Below are 13,845 nucleotides of genomic sequence, written 5' to 3'. Positions count from 1 at the left end.
TGATGGAATCACAACAAGCTTCAGCATGTGACGATCCAACACCTCACACCATCTCTTCTGCGCTGAAAGATTTTTGTGACAAATGGAGCCCAAAGTCATTCACAGACTAAACAAACTCAGTGGACATCTCATATACATATATGAAAAGTGGTGATTAATTGGAAAATACTGGAAAGTGCGGAACCTGAGCATGACATAAACGGTGTGGAATAAGGGGTTGGTATTGTCCTGGTTTCAGCTAGGTTAGGGTTCATTGTCCTCCCAGTAGCTGGTATGGTGCTGTGTTTTGGATTTAGCATGAGAATAACGCTGATAACATGCTGACGTTTTAGCGGTTGCCAAGCAGTGCTTACACTAAGCCAAGGACTTTTCAGCTTCCCATAGCACCCCACCAGCGAGGAGGCTGCGAGCGCACAAGAAGCTGGGAAGGGATTCAGTCGGGACAGCTGACCCAGGTTGGCCAAAGGGATGTCCCATACCATGTGGTGTCACGCTGAACAATTATATGGGGTAGCAGGCTGGAGTAGGAGAGGGACCGCTGCTTGGGGACAGGCTGGGCATTAGTCAGTGGGTGGTGAGCAGGTACATCACCTGCTTTGTGCATATTATTATTTCTCTTCCTTTTCTGTCCGATTAAACTGTCTTTATCTCAACCCACGAGCTTTTTATATGATCATAGCACTAGTCAAATCTATTCCTGACCAAAAGATGAAGGCGCAAGGCTTAACGAGAGCGAGGCCCTGTCTTGGTAGAGGAGAAGGAGCACAGCCCGTCAACTGCCTCTTTTAGGTTTCCAATCTCTTCTTTCTCCCCCAAACTAACTTTTTTTCTAACTTTTCTCTCACTTTGTCTTACTGAGGCTAACACTAACTCTTTCTCCTAGCACTAACCCTTTTTTCTTACTGACTGTGTCGGTCGAGACCATTTCTCAGGTGGCAAGTGGTAAGGCAATGGCATCAAGTTGCCCCAACAGAGGTTTAGATTGTCTATCGGCAAGAATTTATTCATGAAAAGGTTGGTTAGGCATTGGAACAGGCTGCCCGCAGACGTGGTGGAGTCGCCATCCCTGGAGGTAGCTAAGAGACGTGGGCATGTGGCACTTAGGGATATGGTTTAGCAGTGGACTGAGAGTGCTAGCTTAATGGTTGGACACGATGATCTTAAAGGTCTTTTCCACCCCAAATAATTATATGTTTCTGGGAATTTTAAGAAATGAAGACCAAACTAAGAAACAAAGAATGGTGCCTTTTTAGCTTCTGAGCTTCCCACAATCTGATTCCCTAATAACTAACTATCTAGCAATACTGTCAGGAAAATGGTTCCTTTTACTTTACAGGGCTGGGAAATGACTTGAGATAAAATGTAGACAGACAGGTAAAGAGAATATTTTAAGGAGGTTTATCAATATCCCATATTAATAGTAACACTATTTATTTTATCACTGCCTTCTACATTACTGATCACTGTCCTAAGCCAGAACCCACTGTGCTAAGTGGTTAAATGAGTGCCTAGGGCTGAGACAACGGAATCCCTGTTTACAATCAGAACTTGTGGTTATAATGTGATCTTTATCAAGGAAAGAAAGCACCATTGGCTGAAGAGCACAACTAGTCAATATTCTTTTAATGACAGGGTGAAAAGAATTCTAAATAAATAAATACATAAAAAGTTACCACAGATAGTAAGTAGTGTAATTACATAGCCTTGTTACCTGCCTTTTCTGAAGACTTTCCCATAGTTGACATATGGAATTGCAAGCTTACCTATATGTAAAGATATATTTACTTTATTCAATAATATTTATTCCTTACAAATTTACCAAATAAATTCCTGCTGTGGGATTTTATGGTAATGCAAGCAGACAACTGGCAATGTTGCCACCCAGATTCACCATCAGAATTCACAATCAGAATGTTGCGGGAAGGGATTGTGCCGCTCTAATCTGTGCTGGTGCAGACTCCGCTTGAGTATCACAGAATCACAGAATTGAAGGGGTCGGAAGGGACCTTGAAGATCATCAGGTCCAACCCCCCTGCCAAAGCAGGTTCCTTAGAGCAGGCTGCCCAGGTAGGCGTCCAGACAGGCCTTGAATATCTCCAGAGAAGGAGACTCCACAACCTCCCTGGGCAGCCTGTTCCAGTGCTCCGTCACCCTCACCGTGAAGTTCTTTCGCATGTTGGTGCGGAACTTCCTGTGCTCTATCTTGTGGCCATTACCCCTTGTCCTATCCCCACAAACCACTGAAAAAAGGTTGGCCAAATCCCTCTGTCTCCCACACCTCAGGTATTTATACACATTGATGAGATCCCCTCTCAGTCTTCTTTTCTCCGGGCTGAACAGACCCAGGTCTCTCAGCCTTTCCTCATAGGGAAGATGCTCCAGGACCCTTATCATCTTTGTGGCCCTCCGCTGGACTCGTTCCAGAAGACCCCTGTCTTTTTTGTACCGGGGAGCCCAGAACTGGACACAGTACTCCAGGTGAGGCCTGACCAGGGCAGAGTAGAGGGGGAGGATCACCTTCCTTGACCTGCTAGCCACGCTCCTTTTAATGCACGACAGAATCCCATTGGCCCTCTTGGCCACGAGGGCACACTGCTGGCTCATGGTCAACCTGTCTTCCACCAGGACCCCCAGGTCCTTCTCCTCAGAGCTCCTCTCCAGCAGGTCGTCCCCCAGCCTGTACTGATACATCTGGTTGTTCCTTCCCAGGTGCAGGACTCTACACTTTCTCTTATTAAATCTCATTTAGTTTCTTCCTGCCTGTCTCTCCAGCCAGTCCAGGTCTCGCTGAATGGCAGCACAGCCTTCTGGCATGTCAGCCACTCCTCCCAGCTTTGTGTCACCAGCGTACTTGCTGAGGGCAGACACTATTCCCTCATCAAGGTTGTCGATGAAGATGTTGAACAAGAGCGGACCCAGCACCGACCCCTGGGGAATGCCGCTAGTCATAGGTCACCAGCCGGACTCTGCGCCGCCGATCACAACCCTCTGAGCTTGGCCAGTCATCCAGTTCTCAACCCACCTTACTGCCCACTCCTCTATCCCATACTTCCTCAGCTTAGCTATCAGGATTTCATGGGAGACAGTATCGAAAGCCTTGCTAAAGTCAAGGTAGATGAGTGAGTGAGTGCCTGCAGTGAGGCAGGCGCTGATCTCTGCTCTCTGGGGACAGTGACAGGACCCGAGGGAACGGCATGAAGCTGTGACAGGGGAGGTTCAGGCTGGGTGTTAGGAAAAGATTCTTCACCGAGAGGGTGGTCGGGCACTGGAACAGGCTCCCCAAGGCATGGTCACAGCACTGAGTCTGCTGGAGTTCAAGAAGCATTTGGACAGCACTCTCAGACATAGGGTCTGCTTGTTGGGTGGTCCTGTGTGGATTCTTGTGGGTCCTTCCAACTCAGGGTATTCTATGATTCTATGATTACTCTTTAACAAATTTCCAATAGCTGAGACTTCTTCCAGATGAATTTTTACTTTGATTTATATAGCTAGGAACAAGTTGTTTGTCATACCTAAGTGCCACAGTCTCCTTCTTCTGTTGAAAGACTTTGACAAATTATTATTCTTTACTAACATGTAAAAATATGCTTGGCTATATTAACTACACCTAAAAGAGACCACCTTCTTTTCTCCTTCAAGTTAATCTATAATTACAAGATGATGTCCGAAATAGCCACTTTGTGCCCTGGTCCTCTGTTATTTAGCGTAATAAAGTTTGCTTTCATATGTCAAAAAGCAGTATGAAAAAATGAAACTGGTATATGTTTGTCTAAACTGAGTAACCAAAGGATACACTCATAAGCTGTAGCTCTTGAAAGCAGGTCTAAAGAACCAAAGTAACAAAAACAATTTTGAGCTCAAGGGGTAAGATCTAACAAGGAGAATGGCTCTGCCACAAGCATGTCAGTCCACAGCTGGCTCCACTGCTGAAATTTAGGAGGCCAGAATTCATGGAAATCTGCATGATTAAAAACTGTTCCCCTGCCTTGTCAAGTACCTCACCCAGAGGGAAGCCTTGCTAGTATTTACCTAAGAGAGGCCCTATTTGTGCACTGAAGTACAGCAGTAAAAATAGAGATCCTCGGTGCTTTGGGGTCATTCAGGCCAAACACACGGTTAATCACAGAATCATAGAACCATAGAAAGGCTTGGGTTGGAAGGGACCTCAAAGATCATCTTGTTCCAATCTCCCTGCCATAGGCAGGCATGCCACCCACTAGATCAGGTTGCTCAGGGCCTCATCCAACCTGGTCTTGAACACCTCCAGGGGTGGAGCATCCACAACCTCCCCAGGCAACCTGTTCCAGTGCCTCACCACCCTCTAAGTGAAGAATTTCCTCCTAGCCTCTAATCTAAATCTCCCCTCTTTTAATTTAAAACCATTCCCCAGGATGACTGTACTGCAAAAATTGCATAACATGAGGGAAAAATAAAAAATAAAACAGCCAGACTTTTGGAAAACTCAGTGGCAGGAAACTGTCAAAGAACCTTCTTAGCCCAACGAACAGTATTTAGTATTAGTATTTAATATTATATTAAATTGTATTTAGTATTTAGTATTCTTAGCCCAACGACAGTGTGCCAGGAGGAAAACAACTAAATCACCCAATCTCCTGAGGTCCATGGTATCTCTCCTGAGAATGCTGCCTCTCTGAGGGCAAAGCCAGAGGGACAGATACTCCCTCACCAGGCCTTCTCTACTGGATCCTGCTTGCACAGTGCGCCATCCTTCCCTACAGCCACCAGATGCTGGCCAAAGAGTGCTCTTCTGCTGTTAGATCCTCACTGCCCAAGTACATTGGCAGCAGCAGAGCTCTGGAACGCAGCAAAGGGCCAGGATAGCACGCTCCGTCTCTCTGTAGCACCACCTGCTGGAAATGAAAACAAACAACAGTTTTTAAAACAATCGTGTGAGCACTACCCTACCCTTCCCCGTATGCACTATTGTGCTAAGCAATACAGTTGAAAAAGCAAAGGGAAAACAGCTGAATCTTTGCCAAAGACCCAGCAGTGCATACGGCTCCAAAAAGGAAGCGTGCCATGACAGCCTGTGCCACATCTTGCCTTGCAATGCTGATGCTCTTCTCCACAGTGCTGACAGCAGCCGAGGCTGCACATACTCACAGAAACAATTTCAACTGCTGCTGCCAAGACTGCCTTGCATTTGCAGGAAAAAGTCCTCACTTGCACTGCCAAACTTCTGCAACAACACTTCTGGGAGAAGGAATTGCAGCTCCTTTTCGCCAAGGAACAGAAGCGCCGCTGGCTTTGAAGAGCAGAGCTGCCGAAGGCACTACTTCGAGCTCCCAGCACTGTCCTCCTTGCCACCGGTGACAAAGGATCAACACCGCCTGGAAGCAAGGAATCCTTTCTGTGCTAAGCATTCTTATTCTGCAGCGAGCCGAACATGCTCCACAGACAGCAACATGCTCCACAGACAGGGCATTTGGCAGCCTTGGCTTTGCCTTACAAGAGACATTCCTCAGGATCATCTTGAAACTCACTTGACAGAAACCACCCCGAATGCCTGGACACGACTGTAGACGACTTGGCTCGGCCAGAATCTCAGGCAGGTTACCAAGACACCTCTTGCAGCAGGCCACCAGCAGCCTCTGTCACTGCTCACAGGCTTCCAAGAACCTTCCACCAGTCTTACCCTCCGGCAGGCAGAACCCCCCTGCCTCCTCCCAGTTACGCCTTCTCTTGTGACTGGCAGCCCAAACCGGCCTATGTGTCTGGCTTATGCAGTTGCCATGGGAACAAGAAATCCCTCCACGTGCAACACACTGGGGGCCGACATTTTGTGGCGGGGAGGGAGCGCTCATCTCACAGTGCCTCTCTGATTGGCTGCGTGCTGTTCGAGCCACGTGCCCTGTGTTCGCCCGCTGATTGGTGGCCCGCTGCCTTTCGGCCGGGAAGCGCTAAATGTGAAAATACCTATCTACGATACGCGCAGTGTGTGTGTGTACGGACACGTGTATGTATATCCACAAATAAATGCAAATATGTGTAAATATACCAGTGGTTTTCTACACAGACACACTATTTATATACATGTATACATTTTTTGCTTACCTGTAATCGGATATGCATATTTGCATTTCTAAAAACACAGAAACAGTACCGCACGTGTGCAGTATTGTTTTAAGCAACAAAGTCAAAAAAGCAAGGGGCAAACGGCTGAATCTGTGGATAAGACCCAGCAGGTTATATGGCTCCTGAAAAGAAGCATGCAATGACAGCCTGTGCCATGCAGCCCAAACCGGCCTATGCGTTTAGCTTATGCAGTGGTCCATGGAAACAGGAAGTCCCTCCACGTGCAACACACTGGGGGCCGACATATTGTGACGGCCACCATTTTGTGATGGCCGACATTTTGTGGCAAGGGGGGAGCGCTCATCACACAGTGCTCCTCTGATTGGCTGCGTGCTGTTCAAGCCACGTTCCCTTCGCACGCTTCGCTGATTGGTGGCCCGCTGCCTTTCGGCCCGGAAGCGCTAAATGTGAAAATACCTATCTAAGATACGCGCAGTATTTGTGTGTACGGACACGTGTATGTGTATCCACAAATAAATGCAAATATGAGGAAATATACCCAGTGGTTTTCTACACAGACACGCTGTTTTATATATACGTATACATTTCTTTACTTACCTGTAATCGTATATGCATATTTGCATTTCTAAAAACACAGAAACAATACTGTACGTGTGCAGTATTGCTTTAAGCAATAAAGTAGAAAAAGCAAGAGGCAAACAGCTGAATCTTTGGCTAAGACCCAGCAGTGTATATGGCTCCATAACGGAAGCGTGCCACGACAGCCTGTGCCACATTTTGCCTTGCAATGCTGATGCTCTTCTCCACAGTGCTGACAGCAGCCGAGGCTGCACATACTCACAGAAACAATTTCAACTGCTGCTGCCAAGACTGCCTTGCATTTGCAGGAAAAAGTCCTCACTTGCACTGCCAAACTTCTGCAACAACACTTCTGGGAGAAGGAACTGCAGCTCCTTTCGCCAAGGAACAGAAGCGCCGCTGGCTTTGAAGAGCAGAGCTGTCGAAGGCACTACTTCGAGCTCCCAGCACTGTCCTCCTTGCCACCGGTGACAAAGGATCAACACCGCCTGGAAGCAAGGAATCCTTTCTGTGCTAAGCATTCTTATTCTGCAGCAAGCTGAACATGCTCCACAGACAGCAACATGCTCCACAGACGGGGCATTTGGCAGCCATGGCTTTGCCTTACATCTCATATACATATATGAAAAGTGGTGATTAATTGGAAAATACTGGAAAGTGTGGAACCTGAGCATGACATAAACGGTGTGGAATAAGGGGTTGGTATTGTCCTGGTTTCAGCTAGGTTAGGGTTCATTGTCCTCCTAGTAGCTGGTATGGTGCTGTGTTTTGGATTTAGCATGAGAATAATGCTGATAACATGCTGACGTTTTAGCGGTTGCCAAGCAGTGCTTACACTAAGCCAAGAACTTTTCAGCTTCCCATAGCACCCCACCAGCGAGGAGGCTGCGAGCGCACAAGAAGCTGGGAAGGGATTCAGTCGGGACAGCTGACCCAGGTTGGCCAAAGGGATGTCCCATACCATGTGGTGTCACGCTGAACAATTATATGGGGTAGCAGGCTGGAGTAGGAGAGGGACCGCTGCTTGAGGACAGGCTGGGCATTAGTCAGTGGGTGGTGAGCAAGGGCATTGTACATCACCTGCTTTGTGCATATTATTATTTCTCTTCCTTTTCTGTCCGATTAAACTGTCTTTATCTCAACCCACGAGCTTTTTATATGATCATAGCACTAGTCAAATCTATTCCTGACCAAAAGATGAAGGCGCAAGGCTTAACGAGAGCGAGGCCCTGTCTTGGTAGAGGAGAAGGAGCACAGCCCGTCAACTGCCTCTTTTAGGTTTCCAATCTCTTCTTTCTCCCCCAAACTAACTTTTTTTCTAACTTTTCTCTCACTTTGTCTTACTGAGGCTAACACTAACTCTTTCTCCTAGCACTAACCCTTTTTTCTTACTGACTGTGTCGGTCGAGACCATTTCTCAGGTGGCAAGTGGTAAGGCAATGGCATCAAGTTGCCCCAACAGAGGTTTAGATTGTCTATCGGCAAGAATTTATTCATGAAAAGGTTGGTTAGGCATTGGAACAGGCTGCCCGCAGACGTGGTGGAGTCGCCATCCCTGGAGGTAGCTAAGAGACGTGGGCATGTGGCACTTAGGGATATGGTTTTAGCAGTGGACTGAGAGTGCTAGCTTAATGGTTGGACACGATGATCTTAAAGGTCTTTTCCACCCCAAATAATTATATGTTTCTGGGAATTTTAAGAAATGAAGACCAAACTAAGAAACAAAGAATGGTGCCTTTTTAGTTTCTGAGCTTCCCACAATCTGATTCCCTAATAACTAACTATCTAGCAATACTGCCAGGAAAATGGTTCCTTTTACTTTACAGGGCTGGGAAATGACTTGAGATAAAATGTAGACAGACAGGTAAAGAGAGTATTTTAAGGAGGTTTATCAATATCCCATATTAATAGTAACACTATTTATTTTATCACTGCCTTCTACATTACTGATCACTGTCCTAAGCCAGAACCCACTGTGCTAAGTGGTTAAACGAGTGCCTAGGGCTGAGACAACGGAATCCCTGTTTACAATCAGAACTTGTGGTTATAATGTGATCTTTATCAAGGAAAGAAAGCACCATTGGCTGAAGAGCACAACTAGTCAATATTCTTTTAATGACAGGGTGAAAAGAATTCTAAATAAATAAATACATAAAAAGTTACCACAGATAGTAAGTAGTGTAATTACATAGCCTTGTTACCTGCCTTTTCTGAAGACTTTCCCATAGTTGACATATGGAATTGCAAGCTTACCTATATGTAAAGATATATTTACTTTATTCAATAATATTTATTCCTTACAAATTTACCAAATAAATTCCTGCTGTGGGATTTTATGGTAATGCAAGCAGACAACTGGCAATGTTGCCACCCAGATTCACCATCAGAATTCACAATCAGAATGTTGCGGGAAGGGATTGTGCCGCTCTAATCTGTGCTGGTGCAGACTCCGCTTGAGTATCACAGAATCACAGAATTGAAGGGGTCGGAAGGGACCTTGAAGATCATCAGGTCCAACCCCCCTGCCAAAGCAGGTTCCTTAGAGCAGGCTGCCCAGGTAGGCGTCCAGACAGGCCTTGAATATCTCCAGAGAAGGAGACTCCACAACCTCCCTGGGCAGCCTGTTCCAGTGCTCCGTCACCCTCACCGTGAAGTTCTTTCGCATGTTGGTGCGGAACTTCCTGTGCTCTATCTTGTGGCCATTACCCCTTGTCCTATCCCCACAAACCACTGAAAAAAGGTTGGCCAAATCCCTCTGTCTCCCACACCTCAGGTATTTATACACATTGATGAGATCCCCTCTCAGTCTTCTTTTCTCCGGGCTGAACAGACCCAGGTCTCTCAGCCTTTCCTCATAGGGAAGATGCTCCAGGACCCTTATCATCTTTGTGGCCCTCCGCTGGACTCGTTCCAGAAGACCCCTGTCTTTTTTGTACCGGGGAGCCCAGAACTGGACACAGTACTCCAGGTGAGGCCTGACCAGGGCAGAGTAGAGGGGGAGGATCACCTTCCTTGACCTGCTAGCCACGCTCCTTTTAATGCACGACAGAATCCCATTGGCCCTCTTGGCCACGAGGGCACACTGCTGGCTCATGGTCAACCTGTCTTCCACCAGGACCCCCAGGTCCTTCTCCTCAGAGCTCCTCTCCAGCAGGTCGTCCCCCAGCCTGTACTGATACATCTGGTTGTTCCTTCCCAGGTGCAGGACTCTACACTTTCTCTTATTAAATCTCATTTAGTTTCTTCCTGCCTGTCTCTCCAGCCAGTCCAGGTCTCGCTGAATGGCAGCACAGCCTTCTGGCATGTCAGCCACTCCTCCCAGCTTTGTGTCACCAGCGTACTTGCTGAGGGCAGACACTATTCCCTCATCAAGGTTGTCGATGAAGATGTTGAACAAGAGCGGACCCAGCACCGACCCCTGGGGAATGCCGCTAGTCATAGGTCACCAGCCGGACTCTGCGCCGCCGATCACAACCCTCTGAGCTTGGCCAGTCATCCAGTTCTCAACCCACCTTACTGCCCACTCCTCTATCCCATACTTCCTCAGCTTAGCTATCAGGATTTCATGGGAGACAGTATCGAAAGCCTTGCTAAAGTCAAGGTAGATGAGTGAGTGAGTGCCTGCAGTGAGGCAGGCGCTGATCTCTGCTCTCTGGGGACAGTGACAGGACCCGAGGGAACGGCATGAAGCTGTGACAGGGGAGGTTCAGGCTGGGTGTTAGGAAAAGATTCTTCACCGAGAGGGTGGTCGGGCACTGGAACAGGCTCCCCAAGGCATGGTCACAGCACTGAGTCTGCTGGAGTTCAAGAAGCATTTGGACAGCACTCTCAGATATAGGGTCTGCTTGTTGGTGGTCCTGTGTGGATTCTTGTGGGTCCTTCCAACTCAGGGTATTCTATGATTCTATGATTACTCTTTAACAAATTTCCAATAGCTGAGACTTCTTCCAGATGAATTTTTACTTTGATTTATATAGCTAGGAACAAGTTGTTTGTCATACCTAAGTGCCACAGTCTCCTTCTTCTGTTGAAAGACTTTGACAAATTATTATTTTTTACTAACATGTAAAAATATGCTTGGCTATATTAACTACACCTAAAAGAGACCACCTTCTTTTCTCCTTCAAGTTAATCTATAATTACAAGATGATGTCCGAAATAGCCACTTTGTGCCCTGGTCCTCTGTTATTTAGCGTAATAAAAGTTTGCTTTCATATGTCAAAAAGCAGTATGAAAAAATGAAACTGGTATATGTTTGTCTAAACTGAGTAACCAAAGGATACACTCATAAGCTGTAGCTCTTGAAAGCAGGTCTAAAGAACCAAAGTAACAAAAACGATTTTGAGCTCAAGAGGTAAGATCTAACAAGGAGAATGGCTCTGCCACAAGCATGTCAGTCCACAGCTGGCTCCACTGCTGAAATTTAGGAGGCCAGAATTCATGGAAATCTGCATGATTAAAAACTGTTCCCCTGCCTTGTCAAGTACCTCACCCAGAGGGAAGCCTTGCTAGTATTTACCTAAGAGAGGCCCTATTTGTGCACTGAAGTAAAAATAGAGTAAAAAGCAGTAAAAATAGAGATCCTCGGTGCTTTGGGGTCATTCAGGCCAAACACACGGTTAATCACAGAATCATAGAACCATAGAAAGGCTCGGGTTGGAAGGGACCTCAAAGATCATCTTGTTCCAATCTCCCTGCCAAAGGCAGGCATGCCACCCACTAGATCAGGTTGCTCAGGGCCTCATCCAACCTGGTCTTGAACACCTCCAGGGGTGGAGCATCCACAACCTCCCCAGGCAACCTGTTCCAGTGCCTCACCAACCTCTAAGTGAAGAATTTCCTCCTAGCCTCTAACCTAAATCTCCCCTCTTTTAATTTAAAACCATTCCCCAGGATGACTGTACTGCAAAAATTGCATAACATGAGGGAAAAATAAAAAATAAAACAGCCAGACTTTTGGAAAACTCAGTGGCAGGAAACTGTCAAAGAACCTTCTTAGCCCAACAACAGTATTTAGTATTAGTATTTAATATTATATTAAATTGTATTTAGTATTTAGTATTCTTAGCCCAACGACAGTGTGCCAGGAGGAAAACAACTAAATCACCCATCTCCTGAGGTCCATGGTATCTCTCCTGAGAATGCTGCCTCTCTGAGGGCAAAGCCAGAGGGACAGATACTCCCTCACCAGGCCTTCTCTACTGGACCTGCTTGCACAGTGCGCCATCTTCCCTACAGCCACCAGATGCTGGCCAAAGAGTGCTCTTCTGCTGTTAGATCCCCACTGCCCAAGTACATTGGCAGCAGCAGAGCTCTGGAACGCAGCAAAGGGCCAGGATAGCACGCTCCGTCTCTCTGTAGCACCACCTGCTGGAAATGAAAACAAACAACAGTTTTTAAAACAATCGTGTGAGCACTACCCTACCCTTCCCCGTATGCACTATTGTGCTAAGCAATACAGTTGAAAAAGCAAAGGGAAAACAGCTGAATCTTTGCCAAAGACCCAGCAGTGCATACGGCTCCAAAAGGGAAGCGTGCCATGACAGCCTGTGCCACATCTTGCCTTGCAATGCTGATGCTCTTCTCCACAGTGCTGACAGCAGCCGAGGCTGCACATACTCACAGAAACAATTTCAACTGCTGCTGCCAAGACTGCCTTGCATTTGCAGGAAAAAGTCCTCACTTGCACTGCCAAACTTCTGCAACAACACTTCTGGGAGAAGGAATTGCAGCTCCTTTCACCAAGGAACAGAAGCGCCGCTGGCTTTGAAGAGCAGAGCTGTCGAAGGCACTACTTCGAGCTCCCAGCACTGTCCTCCTTGCCACCGGTGACAAAGGATCAACACCGCCTGGAAGCAAGGAATCCTTTCTGTGCTAAGCATTCTTATTCTGCAGCGAGCTGAACATGCTCCACAGACAGCAACATGCTCCACAGACGGGGCATTTGGCAGCCTTGGCTTTGCCTTACATGAGACATTCCTCAGGATCATCTTGAAACTCACTTGACAGAAACCACCCCGAAAGCCTGGACACGACTGTAGACGACTTGGCTCGGCCAGAATCTCAGGCAGGTTACCAAGACACCTCTTGCAGCAGGCCACCAGCAGCCTCTGTCACTGCTCGCAGGCTTCCAAGAACCTTCCACCAGTCTTACCCTCCGGCAGGCAGAACCCCCCTGCCTCCTCCCAGTTACGCCTTCTCTTGTGACTAGCAGCCCAAACCGGCCTATGTGTCTGGCTTATGCAGTTGCCATGGGAACTAGAAATCCCTCCACGTGCAACACACTGGGGGCCGACATTTTGTGGCGGGGAGGGAGCACTCATCTCACAGTGCCTCTCTAATTGGCTGCGTGCTGTTCGAGCCACGTGCCCTGCGCTCGCCCGCTGATTGGTGGCCCGCTGCCTTTCGGCCGGGAAGCGCTAAATGTGAAAATACCTATCTACGATACGTACAGTGTGTGTGTGTGTACGGACACGTGTATGTATATCCACAAATAAATGCAAATATGTGTAAATATACCCAGTGGTTTTCTACACAGACACACTATTTATATACATGTATACATTTTTTGCTTACCTGTAATCGGATATGCATATTTGCATTTCTAAAAACACAGAAACAGTACCGCACGTGTGCAGTATTGTTTTAAGCAACAAAGTCAAAAAAGCAAGGGGCAAACGGCTGAATCTGTGGATAAGACCCAGCAGGTTATATGGCTCCTGAAAAGAAGCATGCAATGACAGCCTGTGCCATGCAGCCCAAACCGGCCTATGCGTTTAGCTTATGCAGTGGTCCATGGAAACAGGAAGTCCCTCCACGTGCAACACACTGGGGGCCGACATGTTGTGACGGCCACCATTTTGTGATGGCCGACATTTTGTGGCAAGGGGGGAGCGCTCATCACACAGTGCTCCTCTGATTGGCTGCATGCTGTTCAAGCCACGTTCCCTTCGCACGCTCGCTGATTGGTGGCCCGCTGCCTTTCGGCCCGGAAGCGCTAAATGTGAAAATACCTATCGAAGATACGCGCAGTATTTGTGTGTACGGACACGTGTATGTGTATCCACAAATAAATGCAAATATGAGGAAATATACCCAGTGGTTTTCTACACAGACACGCTGTTTTATATATACGTATACATTTCTTTACTTACCTGTAATCGTATATGCATATTTGCATTTCTAAAAACACAGAAACAATACTGTACG

The 13,845-nt window shown here is 47.1% G+C and overlaps 1 long non-coding RNA gene across 2 annotated transcripts in view; it reads right to left on the bottom strand.

Moving 5' to 3' along the window:
* The window catches only part of LOC118259489 (uncharacterized), a 34,171-nt gene that overhangs the window by 19,951 nt on the left and 375 nt on the right, over nucleotides 1–13,845 (bottom strand). Inside the window, exons 1-2 of one of the 2 annotated variants that reach the window (XR_007709314.1) lie at nucleotides 12,260–12,356; nucleotides 11,844–12,006 (exon numbers count right to left, since the gene is read on the bottom strand). This is a non-coding gene — a long non-coding RNA (uncharacterized LOC118259489). Of the gene's footprint in view, nucleotides 1–11,843; nucleotides 12,007–12,259; nucleotides 12,357–13,845 lie in introns of those variants that run through there. The other variant, XR_007709315.1, reaches the window with a different exon arrangement.

This window comes from Cygnus atratus, chromosome Z, assembly GCF_013377495.2.
Source record: "Cygnus atratus isolate AKBS03 ecotype Queensland, Australia chromosome Z, CAtr_DNAZoo_HiC_assembly, whole genome shotgun sequence".
Taxonomy (NCBI): domain Eukaryota; kingdom Metazoa; phylum Chordata; class Aves; order Anseriformes; family Anatidae; genus Cygnus; species Cygnus atratus.
Note: the sequence above shows the minus strand (reverse complement) of the source record. Positions and strands in the feature narration are given on the sequence as shown.